The sequence below is a fragment of the Castanea sativa genome, chromosome 3, assembly GCF_040712315.1.
Source record: "Castanea sativa cultivar Marrone di Chiusa Pesio chromosome 3, ASM4071231v1".
In the NCBI taxonomy this organism is placed as follows: domain Eukaryota; kingdom Viridiplantae; phylum Streptophyta; class Magnoliopsida; order Fagales; family Fagaceae; genus Castanea; species Castanea sativa.
Genome location: NC_134015.1, coordinates 24013971 through 24031780, shown reverse-complemented (window position 1 = coordinate 24031780; position 17810 = coordinate 24013971). Strand labels below are relative to the sequence as shown.

The window sequence follows — 17810 nt, the reverse complement described above, 5'->3', positions numbered from 1 at the left end:
AATCAAAATTAATACCAGAAAAATTCACTAATAATACAACGTAATTGTCTTGAAATATGCTAAAATAAAGATTATAAATTTCAAAAACAAAAGAAAAAATCTCTCATCTCTCTATCTCTCTACCTTTCCATATATATTCTTACCTTTCCTTTTTTCATCTTGATTCTTGATCTTTTTCTATAAACTCAATCTTGCTTGAAATATTTCTTTGTTGATTCCCTTCAATTCACAGTAAATTCAAAATCAAAATTGAAAAGGGGAAGCGTGGGCTGTGCGCATAACAAAGGTAATCTTCTCCCCCTCTCTATCTTTCCAAAAATTAAGATAAGGAAAGGAGTCTGCTATTTATTCAACTTCAATTATATATATATTTAGTCTATTTCATTGCATGATTGATTGATAGGAGTCATAGGACATGTTTTTTGCACATAGCCATTGGACAGGCTAGACATCTGCATTGCACACTGCGCACTGCACAAGTTGCCAAGCTGCACAACCCACAGTCATGGACAACACGTTTTTTTTACTTTATCAATTATTATAAATTATCATACCAATTAATAATTTGATGTGTATAATATCAAATCATTTGTATTATAGTAGTCTTAAATACAAAAACTTAATTAGTAATTTTGCGTCTCAAAAAGCAAGAAAAATAGATTTTAAATAAAAAATTCAATATATATTATTTAATTAATATTTAAATATAACAAGGCTCCACTTAAAATTTTCGCCTGAAGCCCCCAAAATTGTTAAATAGGCCTTGAAGGCTTGATCTTGCCAAGATGCTTGGCTCCATACGCTTAAAAATATTTCCAACTTCCTCCACCCGTATATCATAAAAGGGAAGATGCATATATTGAATGATACCCTCTTTGCTTGAGAGCCTTAGATATGCTGCATATGCATTAGTTATCCTTCGCCTTACCTTATCATTTATACATTTGCATGCCTATGTAATTCTATACACATTATGGAAGGACACAACACACATGCATTATATATAAAATACTTAAAACAAATTTGAATAGTAAAATACCACTTACGTGAATATTAAGTGATAATTTAATGTTTGATTACGCATAAAAAAGATATCATAACGATTGAATTGCATCCATTTGTTAGATTTTATTTAATCTAAATGAGTTGTGTTGTAATTTTTTTATAGTGGAAATTATTTAATCCTCTTATAATAATTTTAGAAATTAGATAAACCTATAACTTATATAAATTTTTGTTAAACTTATAAAATAATTAAATTATAACATTTTTAAACCATGTAGTAATCATTTTGTGGTCTATAATTTTATAGTTTAACTTGAAAAAATATCAATTTATAAAATATTATAGAATTACTTCCAAATTTTATTACTTATACATAATTTTATATGTGGCAAACTCTAACTAATCTGATGAGGATTTATAGCCAACACTAAAATTTGAAATTAAGGTGTATTGTTGTTGTTGTATACACAATTATATATATATATATATATATATATATATATATATATATATATATATATATATATATATATAATTTACTACATAACTAATATAAAATTCCTAAAATATTTTAAAGATAACAATAATTTTTGTACTTTCTATCTCTTCATTTTAATTTTTTTTTCTATCATTTTTTTTTCTTTTTATAACTTTTAAGTTCTAAAAACATTGTACACATTTTTTTTTTTTACATTTTGTCAATGAAAATTTTTATTTTTATTTTTAAGGAAATTTCAGCAACTTCATTTAAAACAAAGGTCTTAGAACATTTACATCAGCCTCAATAAGAATTTTAGCTAAACTAACCTGAAAAACTCAGTCTCTACTATTTAACAAACAGCCACATGCATCAATGTCAATATCTATTTCTCTACTTTATTTAAATATTATTTTTTGTCTACAAAAATAAATAAATAAATAAATATTTGTATTCTCTTCCCCATACAACACTACCTTCTCCTTCATAGACGCACCACCACCATCACTAGACACAAACCCACCTTCTCCTTCACAAACACAAACCCCAACAACCCAAATCTAAGAGGTACGGTATGAGAAAAAGGAGGACAAAGAGGCTGATATGTGAGATTTTTGAGGGTCTTTAGCTATATTTTTAGCATCCGGCTAGAACTAGCCTGATGTGGATGCTCTTACAGTTAGGAGCAACGCACCACCAAACCAAAAGTTTGGACTAAAGCACTACTAGACTTTTAGTTTAGGCTTAATAGCAAAAGTTTGGGCATTTTATGAAATTTTACATTTGCATAGCACAATACACGTAGGACTAGGGCCTCCTCCATCCGTACCACCTCCTTTATCAACCATCCGGGCATGATGAGCAACGTAGAGACATAGACCCATTGATCAATACATCTCAATCAGAAAATAATCAATAAAAAATGAAAATTGGAATCGATCAATACATTTAAAAACAAAACAAAAAAAAAAGAGAAGGAAAAAGGAAATAAAAGATGAAACATACTAGGATTATATTAACAAAAAAAAATTAAGTTATTATTTACTTATTTCAATTTTCTTTTTCTAATAGGAAACATTTCAATTAGACCTATCCAACAGGCAAATTCAACCCATCCCACAAGGACCATGCATTGATATGAGTCAATCGATATCTTGACATATCAGTCATCTGATATAATGTGCCAAGATATTCTCAAGCATATGCTCAAACAGTATCTGAAAGCTTGGATTTGTACTAAAACACGAGAGTTTGTTTAGACCCCAATTTTAAAATTATAGCTTAATTGTTTTTACTTTAACTTTTCTAAGTGCGGAACAAGAGTAAATGAAGCGCTATCACCGGATCTACTCTAGTGCATACACATAAATAATAAACAATAAAATTAAAGTACAAGAGTAAGGGAAGAAAGATATAAACACAAGATAACACCGAGACGTGTTATTGAAGAGGAAACTGAAGAACTCAGCGAAAAGTCTCTTCGCGATCCTCCAAGTCGAAATCGATCCACTAGAGAATAAAGTTAGAGTACACGAATAACAAAAGACCCTCTAAGCCTAGTCTATCCAACGTACTTGAGCCATTCAAGGTCCTGCTACCAACAGACTTCTCGGGGTTATGTCTTCTCTAACTTTCCAGATCTCGCAATATGCCCAATTGCATCCGCCAAGCCTCACTGGCTTCTTTTGGCAAATCCTTAAAGCTTCCCAAACTCCAAAACACTCTTTACACTTTGAATAGGTGTGGGTTGTGTTTAGGTATGAATCTCCTCTCAAGGTATGACAATGGGAGAGGAATGGAGAAGTGGCTACAATGATTTCTCACTAAGGATGAGTAGCTTTCTCTCTAAAAAATGGGTGTGTTGTGTTGTAGAAAACCTATCTAGGGTTTTTCTCTCTGAATAGTCTCTCTTACTTTTGTGAATAATGAAGGTATATATAGTATGGGTGAAGGATAAGAAAATCACACTTAAAATCCTCTAGGCAAAGAGTTTCACTGATACCTCGTGGGTTGGCCCTACTCGCGAAACAGTTGCGAAATTGACAGCTTGGTACAACTCTTCAGCTTCTAGCATGTACTTCTCACGTGGCCTTTTCACGAATTGCTCTTCTCGCGAGCTTCTTGTGAGCTAGTCGCGAAACTACACTGATTCTTCAATTCATACTCGATTCTTCACCAACTTAATATTAAACTCAATACAATAAAATCTCACAAAATAAAAGGAAAAAAATTAATGCAATTACAACATTATTTGTCATGGAATAAAGCTAACATAAAACATAGTTGTAAATCACAACTTTACAGTATTAAACTTTATTGACAAGGAGAAATGGATCTGAATGCACCACTAGATGTTGAAGAATAAGAAAATATGACAAGAAACCATACATACATACATACATACATACACATATATATATATATATATATATATATATATATATATATATATATATATTCCAACGGGAATTGACACATAATTTATAGCCCCCAAACATCTTCTTGCAGCATTTATATGTAGTTTATCAACAACCATATACCAATAACAAAAAGCAAGGATAAATACTAATTAAACAAGCAAATTTCTTAAATACATACTTAGGATCTTATACTAAACTTCTCAATCCAAGATCAATTGATGACTCAACTAATGCTCCAATTCTGATAAGTCTCAAGCTATTATGTGACTTACTTGATCCTTCTTGATCTGGATAAGCTTGTCAAAGACACACCATGGAAAACTGAGGAAATGAGCTCTATCCATTCCCTCATTGCAGAAAACCCAATAGCTAAAATGATATGTCACATGGTACCAAGCCGATGCTTTTGCTTTTGCTTTTGCGTTGACAATATCAGTTTCAGTATCTGACTCACTTCCCTTGTGGAACCAGCTCCTAGCTTCCTTTCTTAGTGCCATTACAGAAAAATTAATTTGTTCCAGATCCCTCCTCTTATCAAAAGATTTTGAAATTGTCAATATGTTTCCACTAAGTATTTCAGCTTCATTTTCAATTCCATAGCAATCCATCAAACTCCCCAGTTTGTGATCATGCTCCCTTTTGTAATAGAAAGCATCACTGATGTAGTCCTTGAAGCCGTCTGCTTCCATGTCAGGATCATAACACTGCTTTGCTACTTCTGAGGTGAAGGGTGTCACAGGCTCGTGAGCGATGCAAGGTCTTTCACCTCTCGAAAAAGCTTTCCTATCACACGTTCTGATTTGTAGGTGCGTTTATCAGGTTTTTCCATGAAATCTGGATATACCTTAGCACGCAGATAATAGGGTATTTCGGCAACAATACCAGTTTTAGGGAAGTCAACCGCAATTGAGTGTAGTTTTGCAAGCTTAATACATTGGAGAATAATATAACACGAACAAAAAATATAATTGTTTAGATTATAGGAACAATACTTTTCCCTCTTGACATAAAAAAAGTTCGTAAACAGTTTCGTAAATGACTGGTCATTAGATATATATAAGCTAAATGCTTAATTGTCTTTAACATATAGAAAACGCAGGATGGCAAAGGCTAGATGATGGAGACAAGATGTATTCTCATCAAGTGGTACAAGCAAATGAATAGACAATTGTTCAGAAAGAGCTACTACACCCTACTTTTATAGTGCAGTTTTATGCATATATCAATTGCGGAGGCAAATTAAAATGTGGCGTGCACAAAATATGCACGGATTGTTGCTACATATAAAGTGAAATTACCTCTATTGTAACATCATGATCAAGTGGCTTAGTTTTTGCTCCGATATACTCCATTGGTTGAATTTGTCGAGGAGGAATAAGATCAAGGTCCCAACAGATGAAGTACAGATCTCCATCCAAGCCACTCCCTGAACCTTCATTTGGATGAGGTCTAATACAATTGTTCAACTAATGCTAGTAAATTTTATATTTATTTAATTAGGTGGTGTCTTGCCAAGGCAAGAAAAACAAATAAAGACAAATAACACAACATCCCAGTATGCAAGTACAATATAAAATTATTTGATTAGCATGCCAAAAAAGTTAGATTTTTTCTGTCCCCCATCAAGTAGAACCTAGAATGTCTGCAAACTTAATGTAAAATAAGGTAAGATAACAGCATATTATATATGGATTTACAAATAGACAAGCTACCATCATGGTAATTAACCTACTGGAGGAGAATATGTTGCGTATCACTTCAATAAGATACATATTATATTTATGCATGCAAGATAGAAGTACAAATGGCTCACTGTATATCTTACATATTCATGTATATGTAAGTAAGTAAAGGTATACATAAATGTGTATAAAGTGATGCTGGTATAGGATTATGTATAAACTCTATATGTATGTGCATCTCTCTGTGCAAATATTATAGGATTTCATGCCTTAGAATTAACTACAATGGGATATCACAGTATTACCTTTTTCCCTTTTGTGGAAAAAGGGAACCATTGTCCTCTCTCCTGGGAATATCAATTCCAATGCTTCCTGTGACCTCAACAGATCTGTTAACAAAGCATCTAGTTGTTCTATAGCCTCCTTTTGTTTCTTCTCAAAAACTCGATCCATAACTCCGATGGTAGACAAAACAATGATTATTTGACGATTAAGAAAACAAGGTTGATACCTACTCCATTCCAAGACATCTAGTTTGATGTTTTCTGATTTGTACTTACACATGCTCTTTCTCAGTAACAGCTTCTTTGAAGAAGTTGAATTAACAGCCACAACACCTTTATACCCACCCTATCAAATTTGAAATGCAGATGGAACAAAATTTTCTAGGCCACATTTTGCAGCCACCTCTCTGGCCAATTCTGCAGATATCTTACCTATACCATCAGAGAAACAGTATAGGATTCCTTTCCTTTCAACTTCTACAACAGGAATATTTTCAACTTCATGCCTACTAATGCTCACTGTTTCTCTTAAAGAGCTGAAAGATTGACCCAATCTGGCAGCATATTTTGCCACATTCCTAATCTCGTGAAAATCACCCATCCACTCTCTAATATCTGCTGCAGTCAGGTCAGTTCTTGAAGCAAACATCCAAACAGAATTTTCTAGTAATTGACTGTTTGAATAGCCAAGAAACTCGAACTTCTTACCACCAATAACTATGTCATCTCATAAAGTGGACAGTATCCTGTCATAAATGCTAGTTTTCCTCTCCCCATTTGCCGAAGATGCACACGATGATAAAAATGTTGCGTGTAGTTTATCCAAGTCCTCGTCAACAAACGAAACACGAAGAAAGTTATCAATATCCTCAGGATAGTTGCGTAACACACAATTGGAGAGATTCACCTTAGGACCACAAAAATACATTTTAGATGGAGTTATTTGGACCCTGGGTACATATACCAACCTAGGATGCACAAATGCGGCACAAATGTGACACGGGATGTGACCGGCAACACCACTACCTGCGCATTGGTGCCATGCCCAGTTTTTCTTTTTCTTTTTTTTCTTTTCCTGACACGCGCTGATTTGCGTCAACTCGGGCTAGATTCGGGCCGAATCGGTCCGTATCGGCGCCTAACCGATAACCTTAGTGTTTAGCTATTCACCTTAATCTGACCCCATCTGGGATGTCCATGGTCTCTGATGACAAGATGGTCTTCATATTTTTTTGGCTCTGCTTGTCTCTAGCTGTGGCACTAAGAAAGAAGAATGGTAAAGGAGGCAGCCAAAAACCCTAAATGATATATATATATATATATATATATATATATATATATAGAGAGAGAGAGAAAGTAAACCTAAACGGCTAAACCCTTTGGGCCTGTATTCATTATCTATGGGCTAATTTCTATTGAGATAGTGGAAAAACAATTTTCAATCCAATCTAAGCTACTTGGGTTGGTAGTTCTAAATATTAGCCCAAAAAGTATGCTTAGAAATATATTAAAAATATAAATAAAAATATTTTTAGAAATTTTTTAGTCATCGCACTCTGCCGCACCATACTTTTTCAAAAAATTGTCGAGTCCCGCACCCGCACCTGCACCCACACCCGCATCAAGAAACGCACTCATGCTACATAGATACCAACCCATCATCTAAAGACATAGTAGTACTTTTAGGAAGTCGCCTCGATGTGGCATATTTGGTGTACTACTCCTTAACCCAGCTTACAGGTTCATAGCAGCATTCTTTCAAATGAGACAGTTTGTCCAAGGAACTTTCTATATACTCAATTGTTATTCTCTTAGGATCGACGAACCAATAAAAATTTTCATCAATTGCTTGCCCAGGAAGATAACCATGCTGAATTGAAGAGTTGATCCTAAACAAGATTTTATAAGGCAATTCAAAGCCTTCGGGTGGATTCACAATAGGGCTAGTCCTGAACTGCAAGAGAGAGCAATACCTTGCTTCAAAACAAATGGGCCCTCATTTTTCTTATAAGAGACAAAATCTCCATGAAAATTTGGAAGCTGGCCCTCATGTGGAAGCTACAAACAAGGAGCAGAAGATTGGCCAATACAGCACGACAGAGTGAAATCAACTTCTCGGAACCAATGATGAGTATGATCTTCCACATAAATCCGAGGAGCTCCAAATAACTAACAATGCAAAGAAAAATTTGTTAAGACAAGAAAAAAGAATTCAATTTTCAATATCTCATAAATCTATGTAGGTTCAACCTATATGAAAGAAGACTAGGGGCTTTACCAATAACATTGACAGGCATTATTTCAAAAGTAATGAAGTTAAGCATTCTTGACATGAAAATGTAAATAAGAATATTTTTGTGATACCCTAGATTGATTGGATATTGAATTGAATTAGTTAAGTGTATGTTGTGTGGGTCTAAGTCCTACATCAAGTATATACTCAATTGATCTAAGCTTTATAAACAACTATAAGGTCTCAACTATTTCTTGACTATTCCTTTTAAGGTATGGTACAATTTTTTTCATCTTTTGGTATTAGCTTTTTAAAAAAATAAAAAAGCTAGCTGTTATCTCTAATCACTAAGTGATACTAGGTTCTACCTGATGGGGAAAAGAATAGGGGTGAGTTATATATATCTTCATATCTTGAGTGGGTAGAGAAAGGATCAGTCCATGGCATATAAATCAAAAGAAAAGGGTTGGTAGTCAGATTTGTGTCGTGGATACCCTTCGATGTTGTGATGTGGTGACCTCCACTTTATGAAGTCAGCTAACACTCGAGCCACAAGGTAAGGTGTCCAACCAACCAATATTAAGCTGTGGAATGTGTGAGATATATAGCTGGGATGGGATCTTTGTATTTAGGCTAAGGGAAGAGAGATGTCAAAAAAAATAAAATGGATATCCTTCTGGACAACTAGTGAAGACATGGCTCCGTGAAGCCCATTGGTAGCAGGAATTTGGAAGGTTCAAGGTCATTGGATAGATTTGGCTTGGAGTGTCTCTTCGTTATTCATGTACTCCAACTCTATTCACTAGTAGATTGATTTTGGCTTGCAGAGAGGTTTTTCGCCAACTACTTCGGTTTTTTCTTTGATAACACGTTTCGGTGCTATCTTGTATTTGCATCTCTCTTTCCTACTCTTTAAGCTTTACATTATTGTTTATTGTACTTGCTTATACCTTAAAGTAGTGTTCCAATTTTATTACATATCATTTACTCTTATTTCGCACTTTGTTAAGTAAGAGTAAAAGCAAATAAGCCATAATTTAAAATTGGGGGGTCTAAATTCGTATAGTGTTTCACACTATTTGAGCTTCACAAATCAATAAAAAAAATGGTGATATGGCCGATGATGTGGTTTAATAGGAGCATAAAAACATTAAATATTACACTTCAACTTTTAGATATTATATAGATATAGATGTGTATAGAATATAATATACCAAAAAAATTGTTTTATTTTATAATTTTATTTAGGATTTTCATGAAGTAATACCTTTTTCTTTTATTCAAAGGTACTGTTTTAAAATATTTGAGACATCTAGCCTTTTTCAAAACTAGAGTCTTTGCCTAAATTGCAGTGTTTGGTTTGACAACGTGCATTTAGACGACAAATTGCATTTAGATACACTTTACCAATAGTTTATTTGTAGAATGTGTGATACAAAAGGAGGGGAAAAGTATATGTTGTGTAGGACCTATCAAAATTGTTAGGCTTTATTTTGTGTTGGCATATTCTTTGTCAAAATATTTTTGTATTTATCAAGCAAATACTTTGATAGGAGAATAGATCCTTCCTACCTATCATTATCATTGTGTTATGAGGGCTAACTAAAGTTTTTGGGAATCATTGGAACTACCACAAATTAGCCATAGAGGCTTGAAGATGCAATTGGTATTCATTGTGGATCCAGTATCTAGAGTGGAGATAGGATTTGCAAAGTTTGTTGCTAGTAGGAGTTTCAAGGGCCTGAGTACATAAATTACACTTAGAGGGCTTCATATGTATTAGATATTGCAACTATGTACCCTAGTGAATTGTTTTCGATAGTGCAATAGAAAGGTTTTACACTTGATTCTTGGGTTTTCCTCTTTGATAACACACCTGATGTTATCTTTGTGGTATTATGTCTTTAACTTCCAATGGTTGTCCATTTTATATGCTCAAATTTGTTTATCCATGTATATGTTGTCATCAATTGGTTGATCACTTAAAATTAGTGTTAATTGATAGATTAGCCTAATATTGATTAAGTTGTAATTTAAAATTTGTGGTCTAAATCATTACCATAATTGTATTTGGTCATTCTCAAAATTAAGTTTAAAATTCTTTTAGAAATGACTTTTTCGCTTGCCAAACACATACGGTAGGGCCTCCTCTATGGCTCTATCCATTTTCCATACCACCTTGTCATCAACTCAGGGACAGACCTACAATAGGGCAAAGGGGGCCATTGCCCCCCCCCCCTCTAAATTATTAAAAAGAAAAAGGAAAAAAAACAAGAATACAAATGCAATCTGAAAAAATAATTGACAAACTAAAAAAACAAAATAAAAGGACTGAAAACCTAAATTACAATTCCCAAGTTTTTACCCTAACATCACTCTTCCTCCACTCAACGTCATCAACGCTTCCATCACTGCTGCTGCTATTGTTCTTTTCCTCAAATCAGATATTATGTTACTGTTGTTGCTACTTCTTAGATCCTTGATCACAGTCACACACAAGTCTGGTAAATCTAAGAAATTTTTCTCCTCTCTTTTTTTTGTCTTTGTTATATTGCTCTGCCCTCTGCGTTTTTTTTTTTTTTTTATGAACTATGGTGTGTTGTATTTGTGGGTTGTGGATTTTTATGGACTAGTGTGTTGTGTAGACCATAGACTAGTTTGTGGCTTTGTATTGACTACTGTGTAATTATGGCTTTTTGTGTGGACCGATCACTAGTGTTTTAGAGTTTGGAACTTTTTTTTGTTTTGGTTTTATCTAAAAAGACATAACCGCATTATTAATCTAAGTTATCATACATTCTTGAATTATCTCAGTTCAACCAAATCATAAGTATTTAATTGTATAAAAACAATCAATCAATTATGAAATATATATTTTCTTTCACCATTATATTAACGAGCCTCATCACTTGCGCTTCACACTTGCGAGGAGGCTCTTTTTTAATTTTCCCTTTTTTCGAATCTGAAGTTTACATATTTGCTCATTCAAGGGTGTCATGAGGCTAGGTTTAAAAATAAATAAATTAAAATGAGAGAAATTTGTAATATGGGAGATTTATATATGCAGTGCCTACTTTTATGAATGCGGTGGAGCAATTAGAGAAATAGATACAAAGAGAAGGAAAAAAAAAAGGGTAAAGAGAAAGAAATATAATGAAATTTATTATAAACAAATGGTTTGTTCATAACTTCTTAATTAAATTTTGAGTGATTGTCTTCTTTTGAAATTAGTGCGAATGTGTGACTGGATGTGTAGGATTAGATTTGTTTTTTAGAATTTGTAGAAGAAAGGGAAAAGATGATAAAGATAGAAAGACACGTGGAATGAAAAAAAAAATGCTCATTGTTGAAAGTATAAAATTAGTGGAAACATAAGAGTAGATATGTTCAAGAAAAAAAATGTACATAACATTTGAAAAAGAAATTGGTTATTGCTAAGGAAACCGAAAAGAAAAAAAAGAGGAAAAAGAAACAGGTAAAACTTGATAAAGGATTAAAGAATAAAGAAAAAATAATAAAAGTAAAAACGTGGGATGATGAACTTAGTGTTTGTTTGGCAAAAATAATTTTTGCCAGCTTATTTTACTATTGAGCTTATTTTAGCTACTATTTGTGGGTCCCATTGCACTTTTTGGTACTATTTGTGGGTCCCACTGTACTATTTGTGGGTCCCATTGCACTTTTTGGTACTATTTGTGGGTCCCACTGTACTATTTCAACTAATTTTAACCTTTATTTACCGTACTTTCAGCAAAAAAATTTTAGTTTCAGCAAAATAAGCAGATCCCAAACGGACTGAAAGTTAGGTTTGAGATATGAACTTGCATTTGATTAAGGGATGGGTTGGTAGTTTTCTTTTTCTTTTTAAATAAAATTTAGGACAATAGTTGGCTTTTTAAAAAAACTATTTATGGTACCTAATTTTATAAAAGTTTGTTTCAAAGTAAAATATTTTCAAATGTAAAATAGTTTTAAATGTAAAATAATTTACTGCCAAATATTTTCATTTTTAAGTGTTTGGCAAGTGTTTGTTGTGGCCTAAACATTTGAGAAATAATCCCATCATGAACAAGCCACGACCAAACACCACATACCCAGCAACCCACTAACCATTACAAACCCAGCCACCACAACCATTGTCATCCACTAACTCATTGTAATCCCATCCCATCCCATTGGCCACCATCATCAGCAACCCAAACAACCAAGAGTGACAAACCTACAAAGCCAACCATCAGCGTTGACCTCAGACAACTCACTGTGGCCACCATCCACCATAGAGACAACTTGCAAAGGCAAAATGGAACTGCAATCTACTATCAATGTCAACCCACATCTCCATTTTAGACTAAACAAAACCCATAAAATTAAATCCATTCCAAATCTCCTGTTGCGATTAAAATAATGCCTGCTGATGTTTCACAAGTTATATTATCTCAGTGAGTTTGAGGTCGATCCACAGGGAACGATTGACACTAATGTAAAAACTTCTAATGTCAAGTCGTAAATAAACATAGTTGTTCGTTTGTTTTTCCACCAATAGATGGAGCAAGATAATATTGAAACTAAAATTGAAAATAGCAAAATAAATTTAAGAGAAATTAATGGAGAGAAAACACTAGGGATTCAAGGATCCACCTAATATTTTACCATATGAACTTGTGGATTATTTTGAACAAAATTAGGGTAGAGAGCCAACTCGCCTAATTGAAAAACAAAACAATCAAGTACCCAAACAAGGTATAAAATAGATTGATTATGAGTGATTGAGCAAATCATTCAATTGTCATGTTACTAGGGAGATTAAGCATTCAATATATTCTCAAATCATAACTAATTAAGGAGTTCAAACATTTAATATAAATAGAAATCATATTAAATCTTAAAAATTTGTCAACATACAAGGATTCCAAATAGTAAATCAATATCAAAATTCAGTCATTAATCCATAGAAAACACATAGAAAATCTCAAAAACACTTGATAAAAATATTAGGTTTCACTTCTAACTCTATCTAGAGATTTAGTTTAGCCACACATAGTTATGCAAAAGAAATCCATAAAAACAATGCCAAACATCTAAAAAAATAAAACAAAAGATGAAAACCATTCTAAGGTTCTTCCCTCCTATATCCTCAGTCCCCTTCAAAAGAAAAAGAGAAAATCCCTCAAATTTAGGATGGAGATCCCTTGACTTTCATAATTTTATCCACTTTCAGCTTCCAGCCTAGTTTTGACCTTCAAAATGATTTTTATAGACCTTGTGGTAAGGTAAAAATTTGTAGATATTTGAACATTCCTCTGTGACTACAAGAATCAAGTCAATCGGAAATCTGTGTAAGAAGTTATGGGCAAAAATACTGAAACAGTGCAAGATTTTTCCATATCAAGATTTTTTCAATTTTGGCTTGGATGAATTTCTTTCTTCCTTTTTTTATTCTCATACACTTTTGACTTATTTAATGTTCCAAAAACCATGCTCCAATTAATCTTGACCCGTGTATCCTCTTGGTTGTATGTTTGAATGATTAGCTGAATGGTTTTAATCTCCTACAAGAGAAAAATACATGTTATAAGTATATTTTCTTTAAATATTTCAAACTTACATATTTATGTGTAATTAAACATGAAATTGATGTGATATTGCTTATCAAAAATATGATAATATTGTAAGTTTAAGCAATCAACACAACCATAGCACCTTCCTTTGATTGCCGCTATCCAAATCATGCTGGAAAGTTTCCTTGACCACCACCAGCATAACAACTCTCCACCATGAAGCCCTCCTCATGACTTTCTTTGTTTGTGCGAGATGGGTAAGAGGGAAGGGAGAGAGAGTCGACCAACCTGGAAGGATGAGTGGCGCGGTGGGTTTGGTTTGGGGAACTAGGAAGAGAGAACTTAAGAGTGAAAGGGAAGGAGAGTTGTCGTGAGACAAGGGTAAAATGTTTTACACTTAATTTAGGCGTAAAACATTTTACACATAGAAGACTTAATTTTACAATTTGATTGTAAAATATTTTACAGTTGACCAAATTTTACATCCAAACAAGCATGGTAAAATGTGTAAAATATTTTCTGAAAAATATTTTATGTTGAAACAAACAGAGTGTTAAGAGTCCAAAGCTTAAAAACCTTTTAAATAGTAGTATAGATAACCTACTCTAAGCACCTAGATTCTCGTGAAATATTTATAACTAAACATGGGTTTGTTTAGCTAAAAGATTATCCCAAACCAATCAACTACTCAAGTTGTGTCTTGTTGTATCAAGACCCCCAAAAGGCTTGATCTTGCCAAGATGCTTGGCTCCATACACTCAAAATATTTCCAACTTCCTCCACCCGTATATCATAAAAGGGAAGATGCATATATTGAATGATACCCTCTTTGCTTGGGAGCCTTAGATATGCTGCATATGCATTAGTTATCCTTCGCCTTACCTTATCATTTATACATTTGCATGCCTATGTAATTCTATACACATTATGGAAGAACACAATACACATGCATTATATATAAAATACTTAAAACAAATTTGTATATTAAAATACCACTTACATGAATATTAAGTGATAATTTAATGTTTGATTACCCATAAAAAAGATATCATAACGATTAAATTGTGTCTATTTGTTAGAGTTTATTTAATCTAAATGAGTTGTGTTGTAATTTTTTTTATAGTGGAATTATTTAATCCTCTTATAATAATTTAGAAATTAGACAAGCCTATAACTTATATAATTTTTTGTTAAACTTATAAAATAAATAAATTATAACATTTTTAAACCATGTAGTAATCATTTTGTGGTCTATAATTTTATAGTTTAACTTGAAAAAATATCAATTTATAAAGGGGTAATTACACTAAATCCACCTGTGGTTTGGGTGAAAATCACTTTACCTACCCGTGGTTTGAAAAGTGCCACTTAACCCACCTGAGGTATGTTCCTATTGTTTTCTGTTTTTCGTAGCCCACCTCTGTTAAAATTAGGGGTAAATAGGTATTTTTGCTCAAATTCTATGTCTCTCTCCTCCCAAAACAAAAAAATGGCACAAAAATGCAAGAGAAATAAGATCAAAAGGGAGGGTTTTCACGAAGAACATGAAGAACATACCCAAAAAAATAAAGAACACCTACAGCCCCTCACGGCATCTCTATCTCTCTATTTTCTCCCTCTCTTCCCTCTCTTTGACCCATAGCCCCTCACGGCACCACCACTCACTACTATGTCAAACCAACCCAGCCACCAACTCACAACCAACGCACGGCAAAACCCACCATCGATTTGCCACCAGCCACAATCCACCACCACAAACCTAGCATAAACAAAATAAAAAACAAAACCCATTAAACCACGACCACAATCCACCTAAAGAAGGGAGGCATGGTAGTGAAATCCAACAACCTAGCTACCACGAAACCTAGACAAAATCCAGCCACACCACCATTGACCCACAATCCACAACAAAACCAACCAAAATCCACTGCCACAAACCCACTACCACGGCCAAAATCCACCACCATCAAACCCACAAACCATTAAACCCGAAACCCACATTAAACATGGCGAAACCCACAGCTTGGGTTGGCAAGAGTGAGGAATTGAAGAGAGAGTCAGCTCACCTAGCCAAACTCATCCTTAAAACCAACGACCATGTTTTCACAAGCAGGCCGAACCTTCTCTCAGCTTAGTACCTCTCCTTCAACTGCTCAGGTGCCAAGCCAGCAAGATCTGCGTCATTGAGTTGCTCAACTCAAAACTGGTCAGCTGGTTCCAACTCGTCAGAGACGAGGAGGTGAATTGGTTGCTGGGCTCCATGTCAGCTCAATCCGGGTCTGAACTCAACCTGGGTAAGATGTTTTTCGCTCTGGCAAACGATGTGCTATGTCGCGTGGCGTTTGGGAAGAGGTTTAAGGAGGAGAGTGGGGAGGACGAAGGGCAGAAGCATCATTTTGTTGGGGTTTTGACCGAGACACAAGCCTTGTTTGCTTGGTTTTGTTTGGGCAACTTTTTCCTGGGTTGACTCACTGAATGGGTACACGAAAAGGTTGAGCAAGAACTTGGAGGATTTACGAGCTATTTGTGAAGAAATTATAGAGGAACATGTGAAGGAACAAGGTGTGAGAAGTGGTAAAGAGGATTTTGTTGACGTTTTGTTTCGAGTACAACAACGCAAGGAGAGACATAAAATTTTTCACAAAACCCTCCCTTTTGATCTTACTTCTCTTGCATTTTTGTGCTATTTTTTGTTTTGGGAGGAAAGAGAGATAAAATTTGAGCAAAAATACTTATTTACCCCTGATTTTTACAGAGGTGGGTTACAGAAAACAAAAGGAGCATACTTCAGGTGAGTTAAGTGACACTTTTCAAATCACGGGTAGGCAAAGTGATTTTCACCCAAACCACAGGTGAGTTTAATGTAATTACCCCATTTATAAAATTATTATATAATTACTTCCAAATTTTATTACTTATACATAATTTTATATATGTGGCAGACTCTAACTAATCTGATGAGGATTTATAGCCAACACTAAAATTTGGAATTAAGGTTTATTGTCGTTGTTGTATACACAATTTTATATATAAAAAAATTTACTGCATAAATAATATAAAAGTCCTAAAATTTTTTAAAGGTAACAATAATTTTTGAACTTTTTTTCTCTTCATTTTAAAATTTTTTTTCTATCTTTTTTTTTTCTTTTTCTAACTTTTAAGTTCTAAAAATATTGATACACAGAAATTTTTTATTTTTTATTTTTACATTTTGTCAATGAAACTTTTTATTTTTATTTTTAGGGAAATTTCAGCAACTTCATATAAAACAAAGGACTTAGAGCATTTACATCAACCTCAATAAGAATTTTAGCTAAACTAATTCAAAAAACTAAGCCTCTGCTATTTAACAAACAACCACATACATCAGTCTCAAAATTACTTAATTTAAATAGTATTTTCTGTTTTCAAAAAATAAATAAATATTTTTATTCTCTGCCCCATACAACACTACCTTCTCCTTCGTAGAAGCACCACTACCATCACCAGACACAAACCCGCCTTCTCCTTCATAAACACAAACCGCAACAACCTAAATCTAAGAGGTACTGCCTGAGAAAAAGGAGGAAAAAGAGGCTGATATTAGAGATTTTTGAGGGTCTTTAGCTATATTTTTAGCATCCGGCTAGAACTAGCCTGATGTGGATGCTCTTACAATTAGGAGCAACGCACCACCAAACCAAAAGTTTGGACTAAAGCACTACTAGACTTTTAGTTTAGGCTTAATAGCAAAAGTTTGGGCATTCCATGAAATTTTACATTTGAACAGCACAATAGCAGCAATACACGTAGGACTAGCGCCCCTCCATTAGTAACACACTCGTTTATCAATCATCCGGGCATGATGAGCAACATAGAGACATAGACCCATTGATCAATACATCTCAATCAGAAAATAATCAATAAAAAAAGAAAATGGGAATCGATCAATACATTTGAAAACAAAACAAAAAAAAAAAAAAAGCAAAAAGGAAATAAAAGATGAAACGTACTAGGATTATATTAACAAAAAAAAAAAAAAAAATTTAAGTTATTGCTCACTTATTTCAATTTTCTTTTTCTGATAGGGAACATTTCAATTAGACCTCTCCAACAGGCAAATTTGACCCATCCCACAAGGACCATGCATTGATATGAGTCGTCCGACATC

The 17810-nt window shown here is 33.7% G+C and overlaps 1 pseudogene; it reads right to left on the bottom strand.

Moving 5' to 3' along the window:
• Nucleotides 1-2572: 2572 nt before the first annotated feature.
• LOC142628721 (RNA-dependent RNA polymerase 1-like) lies at nt 2573-13892 on the bottom strand (annotated as a pseudogene).
• Between the last annotated feature and the right edge of the window lie 3918 nt (nt 13893-17810).